General features: G+C 34.1%; 1 protein-coding gene across 4 annotated transcripts in view; it reads left to right on the top strand.

The window, feature by feature from the left end:
* Camta (Calmodulin-binding transcription activator) overlaps nucleotides 1-17,322 on the top strand; it is a 1,022,478-nt gene that overhangs the window by 683,062 nt on the left and 322,094 nt on the right. The window lies entirely within an intron of this gene.

Raw genomic sequence — 17,322 nt, 5'->3', positions numbered from 1 at the left:
GTTACAAAGGACCTGACAGTATAACTTCATGTGGCAAGCATTGCTACAAATGACTGAGAGTTCCTATATAACTTTATTTTACTTTTCTAGTTTAAACCTTTGATGGTTCTCAACCTTTGGGAGGTCCTTATCCCCTTCTCAGGTCATTATTCCCCTCTCGGTATTCCACAGCTTTTCCTAGTCTGAGACTTGAATTGGTAAAGGATCAGGTTGAATTTACAGACGTTGAAAAACTTAAGTTTCCATAAACTTTGCGAACTAAGATTCTAAATTCATTTTATAGCAATGGTTAACGTAGTATTACTTAATTATCTTTTATATATGAATATATATATATATATATATATATGTGTGTGTTGTGTATATATAAACATTATATATGTATGTATATATATATATAATATATATATATATATAAATAAATATATATATATATATATATATATATATATATATATATATATATATGTTTCTCATTTTCAAGTTAAAATCCTGATTATCTGCAAACAAACTGCTTAACTTTCGTATCGGAGGCAATGCATTCTCCTTTCGTTTTATCCAGGACCTTAAACAGTATGCATTAATTAAGATATCAGACTCATTATACATTAATTAAAATATCCAGTTCATCAGTTGTGACGTCAGGAACACGAAAGCATCATAATATATCTCGTATTGAGTAATGTCGAACTCCTGCACCTTCATGAACGCTCTACAGCCAGTACTCAGTGACCCGTTGATACATTTTTGGTCATCTCGTAATTATTTATTTCTCCGTCATTCCAGTACCTAGTAATTAATAACGCAGTAAGTCTTGTATTTCAGAGCGTTTTAGTCTGTGTTTCCAGCAACAGTTTTTAAATGTTTTAGTTGTTCATGTGAAAGTTTCTTCAGTGATTCAGATCTACATATTTACTGTAAAATATATCTCATGTAGTGAAACCATTCAGTGACTGTATATTTTCGTTAGTCACTTAAAAATAAACAAATTTGCAGCGTTACGATAAATTCACTGTCTATCATAAATATATTTTGTAGCTATCCCAAAAATATTCCATATTCTTTGAAAATTTATTACTGAGTGGCAGCAAATTAAATCATTGGCCACGCCGGGAGACATTGCTTGTCAAACTCAAATCGTATTCCATGTCAGAATCATTCCAAGAGTATTAATCTTTAAGCTGGTTAAGTCTGTCATCTCTGTCTAAAGCAACATTTGACAGCTAACTATTTTATCACCAAATAGCTCGTTCTATGATATCCTGAAGAGGATCTGTCAGTAACTCCAAAGACACTTTTGTCGTATTTGCTTGTGTCACTTCCTAAACATTTATTGCAGAAGTATCCTTTTGTCAGTCTAAACGTATTTTAGTAACTCTAAACATATTTTAGTACAGTTCCAGTCATTCTTTAGTAATTCTAGCGTCCATATTCAATTGCCACCAATGGCTTCAACTTCAGCAACATCTATCAGTTCCTCCGGAGTACATCACACTGACTGGAAAAAAACTCATTTATTGCTTTGAACCCATCCTCATTTATTCCTATTTATTTCTTGTTATTTATTACGCGTTTGGGAAATTTTAAAGGCCCTTTACACCTTCAACCTTTCCTGTTTTTTTTTCGTTTTTTTGTTATTGACGAACGATGACCTCCTTTAAAATTCTCCCGTAGTTATGATTGAATAGCGCCATGAAAAAATTGACAAAAATAGAAAACGCGAAGTAAAATCAATTGGACCCACGAAAATATAAGTCTGTAAACTTCAGACAGAAAGGAATTTTCAATTATTTCTCGGAAACCGGAGTTCAGGCAGGTGTGTGCAAAGTTTACATTCATTTCTTATCGCACTCATACTTGTCCTTTGCCTCTAGGTTGTATGCCTTCTCCTTCTTCCTGTTATTTTTCCTCCCCAAATTCTCCTCCTTTCCTATGCTTATTATTCCCCGTCCTCTCCCCCTCCCTCTCCTTTTTTAATCTCGCCACAGTGGTGAACCATTCCCCACCTCAGAGCTTGCTTCATGCTAATGCTATGTTATTGGCGCAGGTGATATGGATGTTAGTCATTCGCTAAAAAATAAAGAAAAAATTATAGTAATAAAATAAAACAGTGGTGCTGGATTCACCACCCTGTAACTGTTAAATTTTTTTTTCTCTACCAATAGCTTGGCTCCGCTTACCCAGCGTACAATATAGTGCTGTCATATTTATGCAATATATTTTTTATATGTGAATTGGTAGATGAGCTCAAACATAAAATTAATAATATTTAGTTGCCATGTTCATTTTTTATTTACTCAGTAAATCAGTGGAGTTTTATATCTGATGAGTGTGTATTTAAGATGGAAGAATATTAATCAAACCTTGCCCAGAAAATTCACATGTCAAAAGCATATTGGCAGCCTAATGTGTGTCTCAAGTCTCCCTTGTAATTATTTGTTTGTTTTATTTTGAGCAATTTCGGACGTAAAAGTGTCGTGGATCTAAGTCCAGTAATTTATTGAATACCCAGCGGTCGCATTTTAGTGTGTAATATTACCAGCATATTTTATTTTTATCTCTTCTCCCGTGGGAGACTAATCCGTCCCATTTAAATCGGGATTTATCCTTCCCAAAAAATAATCTGGGAATTATTATCAGCTTATATCTAAAAGGTAAACACACACAGGTCGTGTTAGCTGGCCTTTATAGGAGGAAATGAAGACAGAATGAAATATAGAACACATGACATGTTTTATTAGCCTTGCCGCATCTTGAATGACCAACAATCCATATAATTACTATTTTTTCTCGTGAAAGAGCATGTTATCCCTTGTGGTCATATTTTGTGTTAATGTTGCATGTTAGCTGTACATAAGTATTTCAAGTTGATGACGTCTTTGAGAGAGAGAAAAACAATCGGAGGTACGTGTTCTCCTCTCGGGATGTTACTTAGGGCAGCCATTCATAAGTAAATACGTAGATTTACCCTCATTCTGCGCGTGAGCCTTAATCAGGTTTATTTGTTTTTAACTGATATATCTCCGTCTCCGTGTCCGTATTTGTATCGCGACACGCAGACGGTTTTCAATTTTTAAGTTATAACCATCCATAGACATGTTTGGGCTCGTAATTCAGGATTTGCAATTATTTATTTTATCTTAGGTACTGAAGGGACACTTTACCTTTATCTAAATAGAGAGACACTCTCTAACTGTTCTGACATGAAAGTCAAGACTTATGCTATGGATCCACTCTGGCTTGATGTCATTTACGTATGCGTGGTGTGGCGTGGTGTTACCCACCCACCCCCTTCTTCTCTGTTTGGAGTTTCTCTTTTTCAGATGCAGAAATTTGAACAGATGTAATTTTTAACTCTTTGTTTCATGAAATGCCAATCGAGTGCTCTTTGAGAACCAATTGGTAATACGTTTTTATGATGTACGAGTTTATTTGAAAGTAATCTTTCTAATTGGTTTCAAGGTAATTGTTTATTGTAGACACTTATCTCATTTGAGCTCCATCAATCTTGACCACCCAAATAAGTCTATAAATACTACCTTGGAGTATATAATTTGTTACTCTCCTGAACTCAGACAGGAATGAAATACAGAGGTCTTTCAGGCCGCCCCTGTAATGCCATGACAATGAAAGTTGATCTAACTATTCATTACGGATTCGTTATTTCAGGGTACCAGATAATGTATATTTTCTTATTATCGTGTTTCTCCATGTCTCTTCTGCTGTTCTTTCCATTTTACAGGCGTAATAATCTCTTAATTACAGTAAGAATGTGCTTAGCATCGGGAGGTGAGTAAATGGAATTACTACATTCATAATTGATATTAATTTTATAGAATATTATCATTTAATAGGATGTATAATGTTAATAATATCTGGAAATGTTTAAAAATGTATAATGTTTAGAGTAGTTTTCAGGAAGACATCAAGTGTTTTTACAGATATCAGGTGCCTAAATGGTTTGGTATCATTTAATGTGAAGCCTTTTATCGGAAATTTTCTGTTTCTTCGAGACATATTTTTCTGCTACGCTCAAAGACCAAATTGGCTCGTGCCTTGAAAGTGGAGTTCCTATTACACGTGAAAGGTCCGTTATTAGTCTCGAGATGATAATAACGCTAAATTAGATTCTTGCGTATTGGAAGTTACAGCTTCCTGGGAAGGAATGTGTAGATAGAGAAAATAGCTTGGAAAAATGTTTCTAGTTGACTGATAAGTTCCCACATTTAAGTAAGTGTTCGGTTATAGGTTGATTGTTTGTAAGTAAAAGAAGTTAGCATTTAATAGATGGAAAATACAATTGGGGACTAAATGAGAGAAATTTAATGCTGGGAAAGCGATTATTGAAAGAAAGATATATTAAAAGCCAAGCTGTTAGGCCAGGTGAGATTAGTACATTGAAAGGAATGCGTCAAGACATTTTAGGGGGTTGGATCTATAAATGTTTGCGATTTTTATGGTCAAGGTCGAATGCCATTTAGTCGGTTACGTATGTTTTACACTTCTCATACTGATAAATGATAACAGGAGATTCCAAAAAATTTTACCAATTTTCAGCCTTTAACTTCATTCATCAAAATCAGAAAGGTGAAAATTGTCCTAGTGAACAAATATTAGGCAAAATACATTAAATGAATTCATTTATCCTCTGTTCTGTGCTCATGGCAGGAGATATTGCCTGTAGTGAGGTCACTTGCTTCTTCATGGTCAAGTCTCAGCACCATACAGTCTCTCTCTCTCTCTCTCTCTCTCTCTCTCTCTCTCTCTCTCTCTCTCTCTCTCTCTCTCTCTCTCTCTCTCTCTCTCTCTCTGAGTAAAACTGTGTGAATTTAAGCTTATATGTACCATGAATTCAAACAAACCCAGCTCTGTTTTTATTTTTCCCTCATTACAATAATATATTATTTAGAAATTTGAATATATGAAGTAATGTTAATTTTGATATGTTGAAATGAACGTGTTCACATTATGAATAACAGTAAGAACATTAGTGATAATATTGAAATACATGTTTATAAAAGTGTGTATATACTGCTTTCATAACTCCCAGACTCCCATTCTCTTTTTCTCCACGACATTATTCCACGTTCGTCCTTTGGTTGTTATTCAAAACTTGCGTATAAATATGCCCTTTTATTTCTCTCCGGAAGGTCTTCTTCCCCCGTCACCCTTATGGCCCAAGTTTCTGAGCTGCATAATATTTTTGAGGTCTTTTTCCCTTAATGCAATTTACCTAGAATTACCGCTGGCAAAATACTAACCCTCTCTTCTGTGTACGTACGAGGCTGGCAACCTGATCTGAAGCATTATTTTAATTATTAGTGTCTTTTTTTATTATTATTATTATTATTATTATTATTATTATTATTATTATTTATTATGTTCTCAGCAGTAACTTATTTTTTCAGCCAAATTATTATTATTATTATTATTATTATTATTATTATTATTATTATTATTATTATTATTATTATTATTATTATTATGATGTTCCCGTTAAATTGAAAATTACGGTAATATAAGAGGTGTAGACAGTAAGCCCCGACCTTATGGATGTTACTTATCGTCAAGGCGCTAAGACCAAACTATCACTTTTCTGCAAACTTAGTCTATGTAGGAATGCATGCTGAGAGAAGCTGGCCCGGGACTGAACGACGGCCAATCTAATCGTGGAAATCATTACCCACTGACTATCGCTGTTACCCAGTAATAAATTAAGATATTGATAAACATTTTGTTACTGAAGACTTCAACTGTTAATTTTCGCTACTGAATATACTGTACTGATACATTAGCCAGTATCCAGTTGTATTCAGGATATATTTCATGCTAAGACTAAAGTCTTCTTTAGACAACTTTTCGATTCTCTGTCTGATCTTATAAACCCGTGCTGTGTTATTCTTTTAAAGTCGATTACCTAACCTTTTGTAACATTTTGTCGGTCTCTTATTCATTGCATCAGTCGTCTTTCCAGGTTCCAGTTTAGTTTCTTCGTATGACTCTAGATCGTCTCAATTTTAGCTAAGTTATGAGGCACATGGCCATGACGAACCATCGCAGTTCCCATGTGTACCTTTGACTGGGTTCTTCAACTTTTACACTGTTGGGTTTTGTATTCCGTTTTGTTATTGAATGAAGATTCAAGATGACAGTTTACATCAGATGCTGCTTACTTCCCTAACTTATTAACAGTTTACATCAGATGTCGCCTACTTCTCTAGTTTAATATAACCTCACTTTAAGAAACCGTTTTTATGGTGAGACTAGTTTTGTTGGATTTTGCTAATCCAATTTTTCCTTTGACCTTTCATATTTCTCACAGGCCAGTTTTGAATTAGTTTAATGAGATTATTTAAAATAACCCTATTATTTATGCCTTGATGCAAGGTTAGTGGTTAAGACCTCACAATTATTCAATGAATTAAGAAGATATAAATCAATTGAATGTTGTAATTTGCCATATATGTATATATATGGCCCATATATATATATATAAGACCTATATAATTATTCAATGCTATTAAGAGATATAAATCAACGTTATATGTATATGTGTATATATGTGTGTATGTATGTATGTATGTATATATATATATATATATATATATATATATATATATATATATATATATATATATATATATATATATATATATATATATATAAATATATATATTATTTATATAAATGTATAAATGTATGTATAAAATGCATGTGTGTTCTTGCATGTCCGGGTACGTACGCGTGCACGAGAGAGAGAGAGAGAGAGAGAGAGAGAGAGAGAGAGAGAGAGAGAGAGAGAGAGAGAGAGAGAGAGTAAATTTAGACGGATGACAGCGTAACTGACTATAACAACATAAACTGTTTTCGAGATAAACGGGAATGCAATGTATCTCCTGTGAGCCACCGCTTGTTATTGACAGCTTCAGAGGCAGCGGGGCTTTCAAGTACCGAAACTACTCCATTTCTTGTCACAAACTTTTCCTTTTTCCTTTCTCGTTTTTATTTTCCTTTCCTTTCTTTTTGTTTTTATTTTTTATTTCGTAGTTTTTATGGAAGTAAGTTATTTGCTGTGATTATTTCACTCGTGTGATAATATAGACGATTGTCAGTTGTTCTCATTAACTTGACGTATTTACAAGAACATGCAAATAGTCATTTCTGTACCAGCATTTGCTTGTGCTTGTGAATGCGTTTACTTGCGTTTGTTTGTGCATTTTTTCCCAGAACGTACATTTCACTTCTGTCAATCCTTGAAAGCGCAAAGAGCCATTTCTGCGCAAGCATTTGCTTGTGTTTGTGATCGCTTTAGTTTTTGTAACTTTTCGTAAATCTTGGAATCGTAAATCTAACGTGTATATGATTTTTACGTAATGCAACAAACATCTACATGCAACAGATACATCTGTTTGTATATGTGCGTGATGTTTCGTGAATTCAATTATTTCTATGTTTGTGCTATTGTGTGGTTTTTCCCTGTGACCCGAACAATCACATGTTTGTGTGTGTTGCATTGAATGTGCAACGCTGTGCATGAATGTTTGTGTTTGGTCTTGCATGCGATGTGTAACAGTCGCAAGCGAATACATACATGTTTGTGCGTGGTCTTCCCTGGTAAGATGGTTTATGTATAAAACACAAACAGACGGTTGCACCCACACACGTTCTCTCTCTCTCTCTCTCTCTCTCTCTCTCTCTCTCTCTCTCTCTCTCTCTCTCTCTATATATATATATATATATATATATATATATATATATATATATATATATATATATATATATATATATATATATATATCTCTCAGAAGGAAAGTCGTGTTAATAATATGGATACGTTCTCTCTCTCTCTCTCTCTCTCTCTCTCTCTCTCTCTCTCTCTCTCTCTCTCTCTCTCTCTCTCAGAAGGAAAGTCGTGTTAATAATATGGATGTTCTCTCTCTCTTCTCTCTCTCTCTCTCTCTCTCTCTCTCTCTCTCTCTCTGTAAAGTCATGTTAATATTATTGATATATTTTACTCTCTCTCTCTCTCTCTCTCTCTCTCTCTCTCTCTCTCTCTCTCTCTCTCTCTCTCAAACTTCCACTTTTCCTTCCTGACACGGTTAAGCTCCCGCACTCGTTATAATGGTTTGACGTAAAGGGATTTTGTTTGCTCTGCCCGGGATGGCATTTTAAGGTTTATGTCTTTGTAACTTTTAACCCATCCCCTCCCCCTTCCTCCCCCTCCCCCTCCCCTTCCACCTTTCATGCGGTATTATGTCGTAATTGTTTTAGTTTCAGGAGGAATTGTTTACGGCCCCGCTTGTTTATCTTCATTTCTGGGGCGTGTTCCTTTTGGCCTTCAGCTCTTTTTAAGAGAATGAGAGAGAAAAAAATTTTAGTTTTGTAAGTGAAGTGTTCTATATGCTCTATTTTTTTCGGAATGGGTTTTTATGGGGTACATGTATGAATAAATGCATAAATGACAGTTTGTGAATGATGCAGTATTTATTATATTAATCTCTCTCTCTCTCTCTCTCTCTCTCTCTCTCTCTCTCTCTCTCTCTCTCTCTCTCTCTCTCCGTAGCAAAGTCATGTTAATACTATGGATACGTTTTCTTAATCTTGTATAGCCCCGGTGTCAACACGACAGTCAGGGCGAATAAACAACTGTCATATTCGCCTAACAAATTTTTTTTTCTTTTTTTTTTTTTGTACCACTGCCAGACTGTCGGTTCCTAGGGTAATTGTTTAATTCACATTTTTCCGCTCGCTGGCGAGCTGTCAATAACTTATACTGAGTTACTGGGGTATTTTATTTGTCGATTTTGCCACTGGGTTTTGACAGTGCCACACACACACACACGCAGAAAGAGAGAGAGATAGAGAGTCAGCTGACAGTGGAATTTAACGTGATATATATATATATATATATATATATATATATATATATATATATATATATATATATACATACATATATACATATATATATACATACATACAAACATGCAAAATAACAGGACCTCATTTGAACAGGATCATACCTGACGGAGATTTTATTCACAGAGGTTAGAAGCTTTCAAGGATGATCTGTCCCCATCGTCCAGTAGCCGTAAAATAAAATATATATATTTATATATATATATATATATATATATATATATATATATATATATATATATATATATATAGTTACGTGTGGGCTTTGGCTGATGAGTTTATTAATTGATTAATGTAATTAATGTAGCCCTGCTTCACCAATGACAAACGTAAACTGTCAATTAAAGCTAAAGTTAACCTCAAAGACAGACAATTACTTAATTGAATTAGGTCGCCAGCTGGGAACTACATTATACTCTGTAACAAATGGATTACATCAAACCCCTTTAATTCCCACTTAGTCCCGACAAAGAAAGAATGTGTGGTGATAGCGAGGAAATTACATGAACTTTCCCCAACGTTGGACAGTCAATTTTCCCTGCTTCCGTAAGAAAATATGACGCAATGAATGACTGTAATAGTAGATATCGCACGCAGTTTTAGTACTAGCAAGGCTATTTCTCTCCAAACAATGGGGTAGGATTCAAGGCTTGCTTGTACCTATACTAACACTTAAGTTTCCCTAATTCCTACTTACTGCACGGGAATAGCTTATGCAATTTCACTAGGCAATATTAATTCTTCCTACACTAGACTTCATAAAGAAATATGATTATGCCAGGTTTTCGTAGATGGTGGCAAAGTGGTGAAACACTGGGAAAAGATGAAGTACAGTGGAAGAATACTAGTAAATCAACGAAAAAACTGTCAAATTTCAGACTTACTGTTACATAAGTTGCTTGCGCACTGCAACTGCTGATTGGGGTTCTCAGTTAACACTTCTCGATGATTCACTGAGTAAAACAATACAAAGACAGGAGAGGACAAAGGATAAAGTTAGCCTGAGCATGACGCGTGCTCTTAGTCTTAAGGTTAGCCTCACTCTACTGGCTTTCATGGGTCAGGTCAGGGCAAAGCTGTTTGTTCATACATTCGTAGGTAGCCCCGGGCATTCTGAAAAATTGAAAGAGACATTACCAAATGCATAGGTCAGAGCAAAAGGAAGCTTAAGACCACCTTCACTAGAGGTTACTCGGTAAAACCCTCCCCTGTTGGTTGAGGTCTCGAATGCTAGCTGTCCCCCACAAAAGACGTTATTTTTTTTTTTTTTTTTTTTTAAACACGGCCTACCGCATTCCTTAGCATCGACAGAGACACCTTTCTGTCTTTGTTCGAATGATATTTTTTTAAATAATGCAGAGAGGGCGAACAGCAGAATATTTATAAATATATATATATATATATATATATATATATATATATATATATATATATATATATATATATATATATATATTTATATATATCCGTATACTTTTTTTAATGACTCCATCACAACTTATTTGGCTTCTGTAAACTACCAAGTACAAACTTCAGTAGCAGTAGTAGTATATTTCTTGTGAATCGGTCAGTTATTCAGTAAAAATGTACTCCTTTCGACATTTCGTCTTTTTAATGCGAGAAAGTCTGGAACTACTGTATTATTGAATGTAATAGTATGCAATGGTATTGCCAAGACGATGATGAATAAATGTAGTCGTGTAGAAAGCAGAAAGTTTTAGAAAGTAGAAAGTATAGTGAAGGAGGAGATAAGAAAAGAAGAGATAATTTTCGTTGTTTGACTGAATGAAAAATTAAAGAAATTTTTGCTGTTTATAAAGATGAAATGTTAAATAAATTCTGTATCTCTGTGCATAAAGAGGAAAATAGAAAAGAAAATATTTTCACATAAAAGAGAGGAAAGAAAAAAATAATATCTTCGTCGTGCGCAAAGAATAAAAGAAAGAAATATATTTTCGCTACGTAAAAATATGAAAACAAGAAATTCTCATTGGGTAGGAAGAGAGAAAAAAAAAAGATATTCTCTTTCTTCTTTTATGTATCACGAAGGCGGCATAACATTTCGTATAGTAAACTGGCTGGTTGTCAGAAATATAAAAATACGGAGGCTCTTGGGGATATTGTCACTAGAAATCAATTTAAATTGCTCCCTAAAAGCAGCAAAGAACCATGTGACGTCACGCCCGATAAAAACATTCAGTTCAGTTCATTTTATTTTCCTTTCGCTGTTCCTCTTGCGTAATACTTTTTCTCACGGTAGACGAAACATGGGTGTTGATTTCGTTGTTACGACTTTAATATATTTAGCTTTTATTGTGTTGTTTACTTTTATATTTATTTGTTCAATCTGTTTGTTTATACGCCTGCTCATACCATTACTATTGTGATATTCATTAATGGAAGTTATTTCTGATTAGTTTATACAGTGCTTGAATTCAAATGTTTTCCTGTAGTGTTATTTAAACGATTTGGAAGTATATTTTTATTTTGAATCCTGTAGGCGAAAGACCAACAAGAAAGTTCATTTAAAGCACTAAGAAATATGTATATATATATATATATATATATATATATATATATATATATATATATATATATATATATATATATATATATATATATATATATACTGTATATATGTATAAATGTATGTATATCCTGTATATATGTATATACACATGCAGATATCAAAGTATTTTCTGCATGTCTCTCTCTCTCTCTCTCTCTCTCTCTCTCTCTCTCTCTCTCTCTCTCTCTCTCTCTATATATATATATATATATATATATATATATATATATATATATATATATATATATATATATATATATATATATATATATATATATATATATATATATATATATAATGTTATGTTTACACATAAAACAATCGCGTACGTCCGCATATTGCATTACGAGAGGAAAATTGCTTATTACGGTGATTCTCCGACTTGAGTTATGCACCAACCGGAGTTAAAGTCATTAAAAGTAAGGTAATTACTTTTTAATTCCTCAGCCCAGTCCTAATTACCAGAGAAACTAGTTTATATCGCGGTTCGGAACTTACTCGTTCGTATCGTAGGGCATCGGAACGTTGTTTTCGGGCGCTTGTCTGAGGGAGAGAACGAAAATCACGAGTTCGTTTTTAGGAGGTGAGGAAATTTCACACATTTGTTCTTGAGCACATATCTTATAGCAGTTGTTGGCTCTTTATATTTCTCTAATCACAAAAATGTTTCTGTAAACAGATTCTGAATCTTGTATTAGTTATATGCATAAAATGAACATCTTATATTAGGTGTATGTATGAAACAGGGTCAGGGAAGATTATTGCAAATGTATAAATGAAATCACTTATGATTTGTAATGTCATTATCTTGAGGGCTGTGATACATCCCTTATATATATATATATATATATATATATATATATATATATATATATATATATATATATATATATATATATATATATATATATATATATATATATATACATATATATATATATATATATATATATATATATATATATATACTGTATATATGTATATATATATATATATATATATATATATATATATATATATATATATATATATATATATATATATAGAGAGAGAGAGAGAGAGAGAGAGAGAGATAGATAGATAAAATCGCTCTTTGTGTCAATATGACCGTTTCTTCCTGTTTATTATCTTCATGTCAGCTTTTACTTCAAGAGTTAGATATACGTGAAACTCATCTCTGAAGTTTGTGTTGATTACCGTAATTCCATTTGTGTTATAGTCACTCTAATGGTTGCTCTTTAGAGAGAGAGAGAGAGAGAGAGAGAGAGAGAGAGAGAGAGATAGTTTGGCTTTCACAGATCCAGCTATTAACTGTGTCTGGCCTGTGGCCAAAAAGATCGACTGTAAGTTCCCAGAACTTCAAGTTTTCTGTTACTCGGCTTAAAGCACTGTGTGGCCTTTCTCTGTCTCTCTCTCTCTCTCTCTCTCTCTCTCTCTCTCTCTCTCTCTCTCTCTCTCTCTCTCTCTTTTCGTGGATCGTTTTACAGGACTGTGAATCATATTCTCTCTCTCTCTCTCTCTCTTCGTGGATCGTTTTACAGGACTGTGAATCATATTCTCTCTCTCTCTCTCTCTCTCTCTCTCTCTCTCTCTCTCTCTCTCTCTCTCTCTCATGATATGTATAGTTAAATTTGTAGTTTTTTTTATATACAACTATAGGTAAAACAGGAACCATTTTTGTCCAGGTTTTACCCATTTGACAAAAGTTCCAAGTGAATTTTGTATATATCCTGGAATCAATTTACACAACCCAGAACCGAAATTGATAATTAGGGGCGGGGAGTTGAGGTTGGAAGTGGGTTGGGGTTGAGGGAGAGGGGAGAGATTGGGGGAAGGAGGATCTAAAGGGGTTTATGGACACGCAAAGTCTTAATTGGTATCTTCATTAACTTTACAGCTAATGATGCATATGTAACTTAGAGGTGTCGTCAAGTGTTTATATTTTTTCTTTCTTTCTTTCTTTGCTTTCTTTCGTCTTTGTTTCCGTCTTCTTATTGCGTTTGCTTGATCATCCTTGACTGCTGTAACCAGACTTGGAAGTATTCAGTGAGGATATTTGTGGCGCGGGGAGGGGGGAGAGATTTCATCCATATTCATGCTGCGATGTAACTTAGAAGTGATTGAAGGAGATTCGTATTCATATGGTGTCTTGGTTTTCAATACCAGTGGCATAAATCAGCGCTCTCTCTCTCTCTCTCTCTCTCTCTCTCTCTCTCTCTCTCTCTCTCTCTCTCTCTCTCTCTCCTTTTCACATATAAAGGGGTGGTTTCAGAAATTCGTATAGGATGAAGTTGCTTGCCCCATGTATTTTTCCATGTAGTTGACTAACTATCAGGTGCGTGGGATTGAAATTGATCCCAGGCTGGGTATGGGGATAAGAGAACTGTGACACACACACACGCACTTTCAAATTTATATATATATATATATATATATATATATATATATATATATATATATATATATATATATATATATATATATATGTGTGTGTGTGTGTGTGTGTGTGTGTGTGTGTGTGTGTGTATGTATATATATATTTCCGTTTCCCTCAGCAAGCTCCCGAGAAATGACAACACAACGATCGCTGCCACACCCACAGTTCAGTACAATGTATTTGGCTGCTTGACAATAGTTATATTCTTTATTGTACACGAATTTATGTACTTTAAAAAATGTATTAGATTTTTAATGCAATTAATCTTGCTGTTTTATTTGTTGTGCTGTATGTCACAGATGGACATGTATTTCTCCTGTTTGTAAAGTTCGGTTATGAAGTCTCCTAGACATGCATTTCGGTGCCCTCAGTAACTCTTTGTGAACTTCAAATTAATGGCTTTAAGCTGGAGAAAATCTCCATTTGCATTCGCCTCGAGACGCGTAAAATCCATCTTCATTTTCATTAGTTTACTGAAGGAATGTACTGAAGAAATTCGTCTCTGTATCCTTCACGATTGAGGAAAATCGTTGTCCGTTTTCTTGAAGTCAGAGAAAAATTGATTCATTCATGTTCACCTGAGGACGGAGAATAAACACATCTCCATTCGCTTAATTCAGGGATAGAGAAAAGTTGATTCCATTTGTTGAAGGATAGAGAAAAGATCAATCTCCATATGTTTCTGGATTGACGAGATCTACTTCATTTGTTTAAGAATAGAGAAAAATCCGTCACCATTCCTATGGGAAATAAATCGCATGTCTGGAAGAAAAGTTAATAATTTTCTATAGAACAACAGATTACAGTAACTTTAAACCTGGGTACGCTCCATCTCACCTCGGCAGATTCAGTCAGCCCGGAAGAAATTAATGATAACATAACAGGTACTGTACAGTTCCAGAGAATCAAAAGCGAGAGAGAGAGAGAGAGAGAGAGAGAGAGATTTCATTGGAGCCAGCGAAGGCATCTCCTGAAATTCAGATTTCCAATCTCCACAAATCTCTGGAAACAATCGCCAGTAGATTCAAACCCTTCTTTCCTTCTCCCGAAATTTGTGCTTCAGAATGGAAATGAAAGTCATAAAAATGCACAAGCACATCAGAAGGCATTGCTGAAAGGCTGTTGGAGTTTATTTAACCTTTTATTTAGTTTGTTTCTCTTTTTTGTTTTGCTGCTAATACTATTACTGATACTAGTAGCGATGCTGCTGTTATCAATTCGTGATAACGTTAGTTATAGTGGTTGTTATACATGACGCAATTTTGAAATACCAAACGCATGTTAGCGGGAATGTAAATGATGGAACTGTAAATTATATTTGTTAAAAATTATTCAAGACGCACCATAACTTTATAATAATATAAGCACAACCTGGATAGCAATGTTGTTTTTCATTCATAAATATAACTCAGTTAGTATTGCCATTAGTCGAAAGTTGTATTTTCTCAAACATCCTTTGAGTTTATGTAAACATTTCGGTGAAAATAGTTAAATCATATTTAATTTATATCACAAAAATTTTAAAATTATATCATAGGTCTTCATTCCTTATTCTCTCTCTCTCTCTCTCTCTCTCTCTCTCTCTCTCTCTCTCTCTCTCTCTCTAGAATGTTTACATGAGCATGCCATTCATAGGCATGAGATGAGTATAATTTGGGAAAACCTTAACGGGTGAAGGTCAATGTCTAAGACAGAAAGAGAGAGAGAGAGAGAGAGAGAGAGAGAGAGAGAGAGAGAGAGAGAGGAGGGTGGTCCTCTAAGCTTTGCGTTATTAACTCTGGGAAGACAAAGAGTGACAGCGACCACCAATAAGCAAGTAGCTGTTGCGTTCCTTGGTCATCCGACATATTAGCCTTGCCTCTCTCTCTCTCTCTCTCTCTCTCTCTCTCTCTCTCTCTCTCTCTCTCTCTCTCTCTCTCTCTCTCTCTCTCTCTCTCTTTTAGGGAACCATATTACTGTTCCCCTTCATAATACGGGAGGCCGCTGCGATTGATGGTGACACCACCTTTGACTTCAGGAATGTTGGCTTTGAGAAAGACAGAGAGAGAGAGAGAGAGAGAAAAGTGAAAGTATTTATCCAAGATGCTCTTTGTATATAGTCAGTCTAATATGATTCCTAATCATAAGAGATTCCTTTAGGTATTAATTTGCTTTAATTTTTAGTGTGAACTTTGTAAGAAATTATTTTCGTTGACGTATGGTACGATTTATTGTTAGTGATAATTCTTTCGTTGTCCCTACAAACTGAATTTTATACCATTTATTGAATTTTATGTTTTAACAGGTTAAAGTGAGATACCGTCCGTATTCTCTTTAATAGTGTTCAAAGACAGGAGTTACGACGTGAACTATCTTGTGATCGATTTCATTGAAAATTGTGGATGAGTTTTTGCAAATCGGAGGTTTTCAAGACAATGTTTTTGGTGCTAAGAGTTATTTTTTTTCTTTTGTGTCGTATATTTCCATTTCTGTCTGATATTTTTCAATTTATCATTTGTATTTGATATCTAAATTCATGTTTTTTCCTTTCTTTTTGACTAAAAAATAATAATGGTTGTTCCGCGAAAAATCTAACCCATTTATAAATCATAATTGCAAATTCTCGTTCCTAATCCGACTTGCTTATTACACTCCACTAGACTCCTATATTTTTTAACTCTTTAATAAAAAAAAATCGCATAATTACCTAATAACGCTGACCGACTTTGAATGTATAAGTTATATATCTTATGGAATAGGTAATGACTTTGGATTTTGGCCCTTATGTTTTATTCATTTAATGAACACTAATAGGAAAGCCTCTGGCACTGTGCCATTGATATTAGCCGGAAAGTACTATTGATTCGATTCGTTTTCTGAATTTACATTTTGTTCCCGCAAGTTTGGAGGAACTGGTCCGGATGAAGTTAGCGGCACATTGTTTTTTTTTATTAAAATATTTTGAGGTTAGGAGCTGTAATTACGAGTTGGTTTTCGAATGTTTGTCTCGTATTATTAAAGATTACTTATTAATTAGATTAGCCATTCCTTGTTCATTGTGAGACTCTAGTCTTCAGTGCACAATAGTGCTGATTATGGCTTTTAACATAAACTGGACATAATAATCTTTATGTATTTTTATGTAACAATGTATGCTCAAAGGTATGTTGATGGAATCTTCCCTTGTTCACTTTTTCTTGTTTTTTCATATTGTCAGAGGTTCTGATATAATAGGAAAAATTTGAAAGGCTGACAGTCATTGTTGATTCATACACAGTAGAGAATTTAATCATTATAAGGAAAGCATCCGTTTTGATAAAAACGTGTAAAATAAAATTTCAATGTATTTTCGATTCACACAGAATATAATCTGAATCATTTTTGTATTTTGTTTCTTGAATAGAATTTTTTTAATCCT

The sequence above is a fragment of the Macrobrachium rosenbergii genome, chromosome 14 (genome assembly GCF_040412425.1).
Source record: "Macrobrachium rosenbergii isolate ZJJX-2024 chromosome 14, ASM4041242v1, whole genome shotgun sequence".
NCBI classification, from domain to species: domain Eukaryota; kingdom Metazoa; phylum Arthropoda; class Malacostraca; order Decapoda; family Palaemonidae; genus Macrobrachium; species Macrobrachium rosenbergii.
This window is presented reverse-complemented; position numbering and strand designations above follow the sequence as displayed.